The sequence below is a fragment of the Pan troglodytes genome, chromosome 16 (assembly GCF_028858775.2).
Source record: "Pan troglodytes isolate AG18354 chromosome 16, NHGRI_mPanTro3-v2.0_pri, whole genome shotgun sequence".
In the NCBI taxonomy this organism is placed as follows: Eukaryota; Metazoa; Chordata; class Mammalia; order Primates; family Hominidae; genus Pan; species Pan troglodytes.
Genome location: NC_072414.2, coordinates 69,319,059 through 69,333,383, shown reverse-complemented (window position 1 = coordinate 69,333,383; position 14,325 = coordinate 69,319,059). Strand labels below are relative to the sequence as shown.

The window sequence follows — 14,325 nt, the reverse complement described above, 5'->3', positions numbered from 1 at the left end:
GCCCAAGAGGAAAGATGTCAGGAAATATTTCTAAGAGAAGAACTCGAGCCTCACATAGCCACACAGACAAGGCGAAAGAGTATCAGACAAGGTGAAAGAATGAGCCAAGGTATGGAAGTATTAGACAACATTAAAGACTGGGGATCTATAGACATTCAGTAGAAATGATTGGTGAATGAGGAAATGGAAAGTAGCATGGTGAAGGATGAGATTGGAAAGGACTGTTGGGTGTCAAATATTAGGGGCCTTATGTTACCAGGCTGTCAAGTCAGAACTTTGCCCTGATGGTGGCAGGGAATCCCTGAAGGAAGCTCTTTGATTTGTTAGCTGTTTCTATTAACCACTCTTGCCCCACTAAAGTTAAAGATAGAGATAGATAGAGAGGAGGGAGGGAGGGTATGAGTGAGAGTGAGAGAGAGAGAGAGAGACATGGATGGAGTCTAGCTTGAAACTTCTCTGTGAATTTTAATTTTACAAGGATTTTTGGTTTTTGATATATTGTATCCAAAGGCAGAGAAAATATGAAGGTTATCTTAGAACCCTGACATTAGAATTTTAAAAAGTTAACTCTGGTTTTATTCCAAATTTTGGCAAAGCATCTCATTTCTTTTAGTCCCACTTCCAGTTCAGATACAATTAGGTTCTTAGATTCTTGTTTTTGCCCTATCCCTTTTTATCAAGGTGGCTTTGGGGGATACTATGGTGTGCTTTGGGGTTGGGGTAGAGGTGAAAGTGCCTGGAGAAGGCAAGCAGGCAAGCTAATTGCCATCAAAGCAGCGATAATGGCTAAATGAGTACTTCTGAAATTGCTCCTTCTAGAATATTTTTGGAGAAAATGTTGGGAGAGTAGAGTGTTGTAATTGAAAAGGATGATTTTCTGGTGGTTGAATTTCAGCACTCTGTAACCTGGATGGATAAAAATGACTCTATGCCTTACAAGTGAACCTTTCTGTTTACTCAGTGAATTGAATCTGTAATGGAAAAGATAAAGTTTGTTGGTAATGTCAGATTCAGTTCTTCTTTACTGTTCTTAGAGCCATTGCCTTATTCTTTTAAAGAAAAAAATATTTTTTTTAAGAGAGAGGGTCTCACTATGTTGCCCAAACTGAAGTGCAGTGGCTATTCACAGGCCCCATCATAGTGCGCTACAGCCATTAACTCCTGGCCTCAAGCAGTGCTTTCGCCTCAGTCTCCCACGTAACTTGAACTACAAGTACACATCACTGCATCTGGCCATTGCTGTATTCTTTAAGGATCAATTATGTCATGTTGAGTTGGTTTCCTTGCTTCCATTGTCTCCCAACTGTAGTCCTAGATTAGCTTTTTAGGTTATTAATCTTAAAACATGACTTTTAGCATGTTACTCCATATTTAAAACTCCATAATAGCATTTTGCTGTTTGGGTTCCACAGAGCCTCTGGGATATTCTCTGTGAAGAGGGAGAGCAGTGTTTGGGAAGTGCTGGGGAGCCAAGGCTGACCTAATAAGGCAAATCATATTATTAGCTCATATTGTCTAAATAAAACTTATTTTACCTGGCAGTTATGCTTCACTCTGGAATTACCTGACAAATAAGTCCCTCCTAAAAGATTGTGTATTAAATGTAGATAGTTTTGGGTTGATGAAAGTGACATATACCAGGGTTTCCAGCAACACTTACTCTGCCATTTGGGAGAGAGGGGGATGCTTGTCAAGCAAATAGTTGTTGCATAATAACTGATTTTTGGCCAGTCATGGTGGCTCACTTCTGTAGTCCCTGCAATTTGGGAGGCTGAGGTGGGTGGATCACTTGAGCCCAGGAGTTTGAAACCAGCCTGGGCAACATAGTGAAACCCCATCTCTACACAAAGTACAAAAATTAACCGGGCATAGTGTTGCATGCCTGTGGTCCCAGCTACTTGGGAGGCTGAGGTGGGAGGATCACTTGAGCCTGGGAGGTCGAGGCTGCAGTGAGCTGTGATCGTGCCATTGCATTCTAGGCTGGGTAGCAGAGTAAGAACCTGTGTCAAAAAGTTCAAAAAACTGATTTTCTCATATCTCTTTGACAGTGGACCACGTACATAATAAGCAGAAAGAGGAATAAAAAGGGATCTTGCCTTTAAAGATCAGTTATGTCCAGCCTTCCAAAACTGCACTGATCAGTACCACCAGAGTACTCAGAGAGTTGCTGTTTTTGCTGAAAGGGTGATTCTAATTATCTGGCAGATTTTCAGGTACGCCAATGGCATGACCTAACCATCGGCCTGTATTATTACATAACCAGCCTGTATTATTGATTACCAGGGCAGGTCATGCTATTGACCGATTCTAGCTCCCAGGCCAGTATTGATTTGCTTTTGGTGGAAGAAAAGGAATGAAAATATTCTTGAAAATCAGTATGTCAAAGAATATAACAAAGACCAATGGAGCTAAAAAAACAAGACAAAACAAAGCTGAGTTTATTTATTTGCCAGGTAAGGAAATATAGTAAGGATTTTACATTTGCCAGGTAAAGAAATATAGTAAAGAAATTCACTGAGTAATTGTTGAGGAAGAAAAGTCTGGATTTTAGTACTAGAAAAGAGCAGTGGTTAGGGTAGGTTTCGGGTAGTTATCCAAATTAAGGATTGAAAACCAGCATTTTGGATAGGATGGCATGAATTCATAGATCTGTATATGATTGGTTGAAATAAGTCCCATTCTAGTGAAACAGCATTTAGTCTTGGTATGTTGTAGGCAAGTCCTGCTGTAAACGGAAAAGTTTCCTGTTACAAGAGTTTCTGGCCCCTTTTCTAAAGCTAATTAGATCTCTTATGAAGGTCCTGGACCTAACCAATCCTCTTAAGGGTCCCTATTGGTGTAGTCTATGTTGGATGGGCCCTTGGGTTGGCAGTGAACAGTTCTTACTCTGGATATACACTTCTAGAATATTTGCAGCAAACCCCTGAATCTCTATATATTGGATTTCGGGAACCCTAGCCTAGTATGTCCAGCTAGAAAATGGCTTCCCTCCATGTATACCGTTCTTCCCAGAGGGTATAGAATTGTAAGTATGAGGGTGTTTGATAAGTGTTATTTTTGTTACATTGTATTCAACTTAGGATTTGTATATATTTCTAGATAGTTTCTTTAAAGACTTAAAGTCTCATTTTATTCTTCAATGAGCTCTTCAAAAGTGACTCACATTCTCTTACGACTTTTTAGTTCAATAGAGAATGCTAATTCAGGTTCCTCTTAGAAGGACTGCTAGATAATTTTGCTCCTTGTGGGAAGGTCTTGCTGTGGACATCCCCAGATTTTTGAGTTTCTATTTGAAATATATGGTATTCAACTACTTTTATTTCATTGGAGAAAATGTATAACTTCAGATTTTCAGCACTATTTGTAGGTTGCCTTTTTCTTCTTTCTTGTTACCTAAGTGAACACATTTATTACCAATATAACTTGTAATCCCACTGGAGAGGATTGCAGTGCTTTTAGGCAATCTCATTTCCGCAGATATAGCTCTTTAAAAACAAACCAGTTAAAGACAGTCTCAGCTGAACTACAGTTGTTTCTTGTAGACCAAGGAAATATAGGGGTGGCGAGCAAAATCCTCGGACTTACACAGTCCATCTCAACAAACATGTTTGTGCTTGGCTAAAGACATGCTGATTACTTCTTTTCTATAAATGATATATGAATGAATCCAGCACAATTCTTGGTAGCAGAGATTGAGGGCCTTTTTGTAGTTTGACTCAGATTTCGTCTTCAGGATTATTTAATAACACTTCAAAGGTATTGTGATTTATTTGCTTTCCAGTTGAGTTTTTGACATGTCTATTTTCTGAAGCCAAAGAGAATTGACAATGTGATTTTTAAAAGGATTTATTTCAGCATATAAGTATGCAATGGTATTGACCTTCCAAAAACCACTAAGACATAAAATGTTATAAAGTTTTAGTATATAGTAAAGAATGTGTTAGTATGTCAGCAAAGGGAAATATTTTATTTTCCAATACCTTTAAAATGGAACAAATAACAAACTCTAATTAAATATAATTTGTAATATGTAAATAATACCGTGAAGTAGCAAGATTCCTGGCAGTTAGACTATTGAATTCCGTACTCTGTAAGAAGCACGAATTTTTGAGGATCATTTCATTTAGCTTTTGCTTATGACTTCCACTGTCCATGTATGTCAAAGAGAGGGAGATGATCTTTCAGTAGTTTACTAAAGAAATGAGGTGCTTCGTAAAATTGTCATGTGGTTGGCCGTTTTACAGGTGAAATAAGAATTACAAAATGCTTGCTTGCTTTATTTTTATGGGATATATATATATATAATATTGTTATACAGAGTCAGTGCAGTCCTTAGAAACTTACAGTTTTAGGAAATGTGATAGTCAGGCATAGTTTTCTTTTTAAACTCATGTGTAAAATAATAGCATATTCAAATGATAGGCTAGTCGTTTGGTATGAAGAGGAGAGATCACTCTTGGTCTCAACTTGCCCAGTCTCATAGGCATTGTTGCACTGGAAGAAAATATACCACATGTGGTTTTTACATGTCCAAGCTCAGTAAGTTTTATTAGGTGAAGTAAAGGAGTTGGGCTCTAAGGTGATTTTTGAATCAGCAGGTGATGCAGTAGATGAGATTCAGGAAGTTATTCCAGGCACTAACCAGGTAAGAGTTGTAAATACAGTTATGCATGGAATAACAAAGTTTTGGTCAACGAGGACCACATAAGAGTATAACATTGTTGGCCTGGCATGGTGGCTCATGCCTGTAATCCCAGCGCTTTGGGAGGCCAAAGTGGGCGGATCACCTGAGGTTAAGAGTTTGAGACTAGCCTGGCCAACATGGTAAAACCCCATCTCTACTAAAAATACAAAAATTAGCCAGGTGTGATGGTGCACACCTGTAGTCCCAGCTACTTGGAAGGCTGAGGCAGGAGAATCGCTTGAACCTGGGAGGTGGAGGTTGCAGTGAGCTGGAGGTTGCAGTGAGCTGAGATCGTGCCATTGTACTCCAGCCTGGGCAACAGAGTGAGACTCCATCTCAAAAAAAAAAAAAAAAGAGTATATTTAACATTGTATTTTTCCCATACCTTGTCTATGTTTATCTGTAATTGTGTTTTACTTTATTTTTTGAGACAGAGTCTCACTCTGTTCCCCAGGCTAGAATGCAGTGGCTCAATCACTGCCCACTGCAGACTCCACCTTTCTGGCTTAAGCAATCCTCCCACCTCAGCCTCCTGAGCAGCTGGGACCACAGGCGTGTGCTACCATGCCCAGCTAATTTTTAAAACATTTTTGTAGAGATGGGGTCTCCTTATGTTGCCTAGGTTGGTCTCAAACAGGGCTCAAGTGATCCTCTCACCTTGGTCTCCCAAAGTGTTGGGATTACAGGCATGAGCCACTGCCCCCAGCCCCTTATCTGTGTTTAGATACACCAATACCATTGTTATTGCCTACAGTATTCAATATAGTAACATGCTGTACAGGTTTGTAGTCTAGGAGCCATAGGCTCTATTAAATAGCCTGTGGGTATAGTAGGCTATACTATATAGGTTTGTGTAAATACAGTCTACGATGTTTGCACAATGATCACCTACTGATGAATTTCTCAGAATGTATCCCTGTTGGTAAGAGATGTGTAACTGTAATACAGCTTTTGTTAAAGGCATGATTTCTTTCTTTTTTTTTTTTTTTTTTTTCTTTTTTATTGATCATTCTTGGGTGTTTCTCGCAGAGGGGGATTTGGCAGGGTCACAGGACAATAGTGGAGGGAAGGTCAGCAGATAAACAAGTGAACAAAGTTCTCTGGTTTTCCTAGGCAGAGGGCCCTGCGGCCTTCCGCAGTGTTTGTGTCCCTGGGTACTTGAGATTAAGGAGTGGTGATGACTCTTAACGAACATGCTGCCTTCAAGCATCTGTTTAACAAAGCACATCTTGCACCGCCCTTAATCCATTCAACCCCGAGTGGATACAGCACATGTTTCAGAGAGCACAGGGTTGGGGGTAAGGTCACAGATCAACAGGATCCCAAGGCAGAAGAATTTTTCTTAGTACAGAACAAAATGAAAAGTCTCCCATGTCTACCTCTTTCTACACAGACACAGCAACCATCCGATTTCTCAATCTTTTCCCCACCTTTCCCCCATTTCTATTCCACAAAACCGCCATTGTCTTCATGGCCCGTTCTCAATGAGCTGTTGAGTACACCTCCCAGATGGGGTGGTGGCCGGGCAGAGGAGCTCCTCACTTCCCAGTAGGGGCGGCCGGGCAGAAGCGCCCCTCACCTCCCGGACGGGGCAGCCGGCCGGGCGGGGCGGCTGGCTGGGCGGGGGGCTGACCCCCCACCTCCCTCCTGGACAGGGCGGCTGGCCGGGCAGAGGGGCTCCTCACTTCCCAGTAGGGGCGGCCGGGCAGAGGCGCCCCTCACCTCCCCGACGGGGCGGCTGGCCCGGTGGGGGGCTGACCCCCCCACCTCCCTCCCGGAGGGGGCGGCTGGCCGGGCAGAGGGGCTCCTCACTTCCCGGTAGGGGCGGCCGGGCAGAGGCGCCCCTCACCTCCCGGACAGGGCGGCTGGCCGGGCGGGGGGCTGATCCCCCCACCTCCCTCCCGGACGGGGCGGCTGGCCGGGCGGGGGGCTGACCCCCCCACCTCCCTCCCAGACGGGGCGGCTGGCCGGGCGGGGGGCTGACCCCCCACCTCCCTCCCGGACGGGGTGGCTGGCCGGGCGGGGGGCTGACCCCCCCACCTCCCTCCCGGACGGGGCGGCTGGCCGGGCAGAGGGGCTCCTCACTTCCCAGAAGGGGCGGCCGGGCAGAGGCGCCCCTCACCTCCCGGATGGGGCGGCTGGCCAGGCGGGGGGCTAACCCCCCCACCTCCCTCCCGGACGGGGCGGCTGGCCGGGCCGGGGGCTGACCCCCCCACCTCCCTCCCAGACAGAGCGGCTGGCCGGGCAGAGGGGCTCCTCACTTCCCAGTAGGGGCGGCCGGGCAGAGGCGCCCCCCCCACCTCCTGGACAGGGCGGCTGGCCGGGCAGGGGGCTGATCCCCCCACCTCCCTCCCGGACGGGGCGGCTGGCCAGGCGGGGGGCTGATCCGCCCACCTCCCTCCCGGACGGGGCGGCTGGCCGGGCGGGGGGCTGACCCCCCCACCTCCCTCCCGGATGGGGCGGCTGGCCGGGAGGGGGGCTGACCCCCCCACCTCCCTCCCGGACGGGGCGGCTGGCCGGGCAGAGGGGCTCCTCACTTCCCAGTAGGGGCGGCCGGGCAGAGGCACCCCTCGCCTCCCAGACGGGGTGGCTGGCCAGACGGGGGGCTGACCCCCCCACCTCCCTCCCGGACGAGGCGGCTGGCCGGGCAGAGGGGCTCCTCACTTCCCGGTAGGGGCGGCCGGGCAGAGGTGCCCCTCACCTCCTGGACGGGGCGGCTGGCCGGGCGGGGGGCTGACCCCCCCACCTCCCTCCCAGACGAGGAGGGAGGACGCTCCTCACTTCTCAGACGGGGTGGCTGCCGGGCGGAGGGGCTCCTCACTTCTCAGACGGGGCGGTTGCCAGGCAGAGGGTCTCCTCACTTCTCAGACAGGGCGGCCGGGCAGAGACACTCCTCACATCCTGGACGGGGCGGCAGGGCAGAGGTGCTCCCCACATCTCAGACGATGGGCGGCCGGGCAGAGACGCTCCTCACTTCCCAGATGTGATGGCGGCCGGGAAGAGGCGCTCCTCACTTCCTAGATGGGATGGCGGCCGGGCAGAGACGCTCCTCACTTTCCAGACTGGGCAGCCAGGCAGAGGGGCTCCTCACATCCCAGACGATGGGCAGTCAGGCGGAGACGCTCCTCACTTCCCAGACGGGGTGGCTGCCAGGCAGAGGCTGCAATCTCAGCACTTAGGGAGGCCAAGGCAGGCGGCTGGGAGGTGGTTGTAGCGAGCCGAGATCACGCCACTGCACTCCAGCCTGGGCGCCATTGAGCACTGAGTTAACGAGACTCCGTCTGCAATCCCGGCACCTCGGGAGGCCGAGGCTGGCGGATCACTCGCGGTTAGGAGCTGGAGACCAGCCCAGCCGACACATCGAAACCCCGTCTCCACCAAAAAAATACGAAAACCAGTCAGGCGTGGCGGCGCACGCCTGCAATCGCAGGCACTCGGCAGGCTGAGGCAGGAGAATCGGGCAGGGAGGTTGCAGTGAGCTGAGATGGCAGCAGTACCGTCCAGCTTCGGCTCGGCATCAGAGGGAGACCGTGGAAAGAGGGGAGAGGGGAGAGGGGAGAGGGGAGAGGGGAGAGGGGAGAGGGGAGAGGGGGGAGGGGAGAGGGGAGAGGGGAGAGGGAGCTCTCTAAAGTCAATTTTTAAATCCTCCATGATTTCTTTCAAATAAAAAAGTAGAAAATAGCTTACATAAAAAGGGCTTAAAAAATTCTTTTCAAATGGAACAATCTTTGTGAAGGATGCTTGTGTTTTTAAAATGAGAATTATATTTGCACTATCAAATATCCTTATTGTGTCAGAGTTTCTGTATATCATAAACCACTCTTTAAATTTTTCATTATGATGATTAAATAATAAATAATATTCAATTTAGAAAACCAGAAAAGTGTATCTTTGAAATATGCTGTGGGATGTAGAGGGATTGAAAATGTTTCCAGAAAGAGGCTGTTCAGGGCAAGGAAGGATATTATTTTGGATGTTAGACCTTCTCTTAGGAGAGAGGTGATATTTCCTTAGCCACAATATGAGGAGGAGAGTTCTGCTAGGGTAGGTATATTCTGAAGGACTGTTTTTAGTAAAGAACCTCAAGAGCAAGTACTTCCCGCCCCCCCCGCCCTTAACCAACTTCCTGGGAAATATAGAGCAGGTAGTATTTATGTGAGAAGGAACTTGGAGAAAGATCAACTCTTCCCTTAATTTTCCTTGTTTTCCCCATTTTCACTTTTTAATCTTCATTTAGCCAAGTCATTAACTTGTTTGTTAAATGTTTGTTGTGTGCCTTTGTTAGGTATATGATAATTTTTTTTATTCATGCTCATTTATTCAGAAGAGTTTCAAGTTGCCTGATTTCTTTAAGTGAACTGTACATTTTCTTTTTTGTTATATGTGTTCAAAAAAGTTGGAGAAAGGTTTTTTTAAATAAATTGTGTTAATCAAACTCATTTATTTTTATTATTACATTTATTTATTTATTTATGTATTTTTGAGACGGAGTCTCGCTCTGTCTCCCAGGCTGGAGTGCAGTGGCGCGATCTCGGCTCACTGCAGGCTCCGCCTCCCGGGTTCCCGCCATTCTCCTGCCTCAGCCTCCCGAGTAGCTGGGACTACAGGCGCCCGCCACCGCGTCCGGCTAATTTTTTTTTGGTTTTTTTTAGTAGAGACGGGGTTTCACCGTGTTAGCCAGGATGGTCTCGATCTCCTGACTTCGTGATCCACCCGCCTCGGCCACCCAAAGTGCTGGGATTACAGGCGTGAGCCACCGCGCCTGGCCTGTTATTACATTTATTTTTAACTTATGTCGGTCCTGATTGAATCCTTTTACTTGTGGATCTAAGTGCTTAATTTTTGATCTTTGGATCAAAGTGAGTTTAATGAAAATAGAATTTTGTGATAGCTCTTAAGCTAACTGGCTACATCCTTGATTTCCCAAATCAGGGTCAGAAGTGTAATTACTAAATTATATTGTTTTCCTTAGATATTCAGATAGTCACATTCATTGGAATAGTAGATTGAAGCCTTAACTTCATCCATCTAGTACAGCTTATACACCATGGAACTTCAGTGCTACCTTGGCTTACTTTAACTACATTGAGGCCATCTGGTCAGTTAGTGGGGTGTAGTGGCCAGCACAGAGGCTGTTGGGTAGTCAACTATGAGTTTGAATCTTTGCCACTTACTAGCTGACTGTGGCGAGATTATTTTTAATACCAACTCATCATCAGTAAGGTAGGGATGATAGTATCTGCCAAGTTAGATGCTTGTGAAAATTAACAATTTAGGTAAAGCACCTTGCATTCTGCCTGGGATAGTATATAGGTGTTCAATAAATGATAGATACTGTAACTATTACTTACATTTTCTTTGTATATATTTTCTGCTTAAATTCATGTTAGTGCTAATAACCAAAATAATTTACCTGATTGTTTTAATTTAAGATTAGTGGGACTTTAAAAGCTTTTCTTAAAGTTGAAATACATCATGGTCTTTAATTTTTCTCCTCTTTTCTAAGTTTTTACTTTAATACAAATACCAAAAAATCAGAATGGTTTTTATTAATTTGTCCGTATTAAACACATTATGCTTCCTGTTTGAGATTTTGTCACCTTGTAGAATTTTTCATTAATATGGTATATAGCACAGCAGGGTTTTGTTTTTGTTTTAAATTAAAGATTGATCTTAATGAGATAGTGTTGAAATTAGATAAGCTTCTCTTGCTGCTATTTATCCCTTCCATCTTTATTTTTAACATTTTAATGATATGGCTCTCTGAAACTGCCTACAGCATGAATAAAAGACAATTTTTCTACCAGAAAATTTTAAAGTATTAAAAAGTGATATTTAAAGTATTTACCAGAAAGGAAGGAGCCTAAAAAGATGGTTATATCACCATTTATAAGTTCAAAATTCTTATTATTGAAGCTACATGTTCATCCTTCCTTCAGCTACACACTTGCTCCCCTATGGATGTTTTAAAGACGCTGTCACCACCTTAGCAATATTCTGAGTAACTTGATTTTAGTGTGATACATATTTTATTGATGACTTTCAAAATAATTATACATTATTGAACATTTAATTATTAAATTATAAAGATAAACTCTGATTTTACGTTCTAGGTACATTTCTGTGATTAGAAAATTCTCTGATGGTATTCTGTTTATAATTAATATACCTAGTAAAACTAATTAGAAGTATCTGAAGCCCCTAGCAAAATCTGTAATTAGACATGCCATTTATAATTAGCTGACTCTTCTCATTCTTGCCTTTTCCTCTCCATTTGAATTAATCACTGTGCTCCTCCTTTAGTGATACTTGTGTTCCTATCCAAGACACTGATTAGAGTTTAATGATCACTGTTTGTGGTATGTTATGGAGACTTACTTTATAGAAACTTTGCTTTTAAACTTTATTTAAAAACATTAAAAATACTTGAGTTATATTCTCTATAAAGTATCACATTGAAGATTTTTTTGCACATTATCAACATAAGCATTTATTTTATCAAATGCTGAAGGCAAACACAGAGAATAGACAGACTTGGCCATTTTCTTTTCTAGTACTTTAGTATCTGGATTTTTCTTGACAGTCTGATCACTGATCATTGTCTGCATAGTTTTGACAGCATGCCCATTGACCCTGGGCCATTGATAAACCTGGTATGTCTTCATTTATTATTTTGCCAAAGAATTAGAAGCGTGATAAGCTAGGCAGTGTCCTGTGCTTTGGCTATGAAGAGGCAGGAGTGATATTTAAAGTATTTACCAGTAAGTACAAAATAGGCACCAACCAGTTAAGATGGCTGTAGCACTGGATCACGATCTTGAAGAACCCCTTCATCCTTTATGCTGTGTCAGGCTTTCTTGTTTTACCTGCTGGGTTGTAGTGGTGGTGGGGAGACTGGGCCATCAGTAGGCACCTTAGGACTGGTGGAGTTTGAGGCAGTGACACTTTACCAGACTATGTTATGGAAGTATTTCAGTACTTAAGTATGACCCTTCAGGCTCTGTTGGTGTGTACCAGTTCAATATTAGTTCTGCCAAGAGGTGTTCAGTCATTGCCTGTAGAGAGCTTACTGTTCTCTAACCATAAGAGACAGTTATGATATAGTTTGAGAGGTACTTATGTAAGTATATAAATGTGCATAGGGGAAGATTGCATGCATCTTTTTTGGGAAAACCAGGGAAGACTTCCATAATGAGTAGAAACTTGCCAGACAGGTTTAAGGAGGAGATTCTAAACAAGCAAAGGGGAAAATAACAATTTCAAAGGCATAGGGGCATAAGAGAGCATAGTGGATTCAGAGATCAACAGTTAGGAGCAGGAGAGGATGAAGTTTTTCTCTGACACTTGCTTTTTAAATTGGATAAATACATATTAAGATCACATTTATAGTTTTGAAATTGCTCCATTTTTGATAGATGTATTAGTTCATTCTTGCACTGCTATAAAGAAATACCTGGACTGGGTAATTTATAAAGAAAAGAGGTTTAATTGGTTCATGGTTCCTCGGGTTGTATAGGAAGCTGGCCATCTGCTAGGGTTCTGGTGAGGCTTCAGGAAACTTATAATCATGGCGGAAGGCCAAGGGAAGCAGGCATAAAGAGAGAGAGAGAGAGGAGGAAGGTGCTACACACTTTTAAACAACCAGATCTTGTGAGAACTCTTATCATGAGAACAGTACTAGGGGGATGGTGCTAAACCATTAGAAACTGCCCCCATGATCCAATCACCTCCCACCAGGCCCCACCTCCAACATTGGGGATTACAGTCTGACATGAGATTTGAGCGGGGACACATATCCGAACCATATCAGTTGAGAACTGCTAGCCTGTCTGATACTTAGGTTCTTCAACCATATCTAAACTATTTTAGATACAGGGAAAGGTAGAATAGGAATTTGTTGTAGTTCAGGGCTATACTAAACATTCATAGAGCAAGAGTGTGATTAAACCCTCGCTTCTGATTCATTGAGAGGCTTCTAATGAGCAAACACAGATTCAAACAGATTGAGGATGGTAGTTTTTTTAATGACATAAAACTGCTGCCCATGAGGCTTTTTGGCTGACATCATGAAACTAATTTTGCTTAATGGCTATGGAGGGCTACAAATTCAAATGTGCAGAAAATGCAGTAAATTGCTGGCCTGTCAGATTCTTGTCGCCTGTCATCTTTTATCTGAATGGCAGCTTTTGTATCCAGATTGTCAGGAGCAAGTATGTGGACACCTTTAAGGTTATATTTGTACATGCTTGAATAATTCAATTCAGAGCCTACTAAATATAGCAAATCGACAACAGTGGAGCAATGCATCTTCTTATACTTGTGTAATTAGGGAACACATCTATTGGATATCTCTTCTCGTATCAGAGAACTCTTGAAATAAGTCAGGCTTTCATAGTAGTGTAAGTTCTGCTTTTATTGCCAGAGTTGTTGCCTTATACCTTTGAAATACAGTGAAGTCATGGAGAGCAGAGAAAACATTTTCTCTATGACTGTTCAACTCAATGAGTGATTTTAAAGTACCCATTATGTGCTAGGAATTACGTGAAATACAAAGATGAATAAGTGACTGTTTTCTGTTTTGTTTTTAGTTTTATTTATTTTTTTCGGACAGAGTCTTGCTCTGTCTCCCGGGCTGGAGCGCAGTGGCGCGATCTCAGGTCACTGCAACCTCCACCTCCTTCAAGCAATTCTCCTGTCTCAGCCTCCCGAGTAGCTGCAATTACAGGTGTGTGCCACTGCGCCTGGCTAATTTTTGTATTTTTAGTAGAGACGGCATTTCACCATGTTGACCAGACTGGTCTTGAACTCTGGACCTCGAGTGATCCTCCTGCCTTGGCCTCCCAAAGTGCTAGGATTGCAGGCGTGAGCCACTGCGCCCAGCTTCTGTTAATCAAATTATATGGTTTCCTTCCTCAAGCTGTATTTAGAAAAAAATGTCATGATGGTGGTGGTGGTGGTGGTGGTGGTGGTGGTGGTGGTGGTGGTGGTATGTGTGTAGTGTTACAACAAAGGCTACAATAAATATCTGAGTTACATGTGAATAGATTATTTGCTTCAAAGATGGTTTTGAAATAATTGTTTTAAGTTTTTGGATGGTTTCACTTTTACAACACTTTCAATTAATGTTCCTTATCTTCTCTCTACTTTCTATTATACTGCATAATTAAAGGAAGGAATATTTTCAGTGAAATATATATTATGTTCCAATATCATTAATTCAACAGGTATTTAGGTAGCATCTACTAGGCCCTAGGTTTGGAGTGAACCAGAATGTGAAAGGTTGCTATCCATAGAATAAAATTACTTAGTAAAAAGGTAACCAAAATAATGAAGTTTTTACTTTCAGCCCTTTTGGTTTGATTAATAATATGAAAATAACATAATTCAGCCTTAAAGTCACAGAATTTATATTTGATTTTGTAGATGTGTTGGATTTTTCTTTCTTTCTTTTTTTTTTTTTTTTTTTTTTTGAGACAGAGTCTTGCTCTGTTGCCAGGCTGGAGTGCAGTGGCGCAATCTCAGCTCACTGCAACCTCCGCCTTCTGGGTTCAAGCGATTCTCCTACCTCAGCCTCCTGAGTAGCTGGGACTACAGGCGTGGGCCACCACACCTGATTAATTTTTTGTATTTTAGTAGAGTTG

General features: G+C 43.6%; 1 protein-coding gene across 23 annotated transcripts in view; it reads left to right on the top strand.

Annotated features, from left to right (window-relative positions):
- The window catches only part of PEAK1 (pseudopodium enriched atypical kinase 1), a 310,312-nt gene that overhangs the window by 38,353 nt on the left and 257,634 nt on the right, over positions 1 to 14,325 (top strand). For 3 of the 23 annotated variants that reach the window (XM_063795319.1, XM_063795322.1, XM_063795307.1), the window contains exon 2: positions 13,273 to 13,409. The exons of the other annotated variants lie outside the window; for them this stretch is intronic. The gene's annotated coding sequence lies outside the window, so the exon portion shown is untranslated. The remainder of the gene's footprint in view (positions 1 to 13,272; positions 13,410 to 14,325) is intronic. 23 annotated transcript variants of the gene reach the window in all.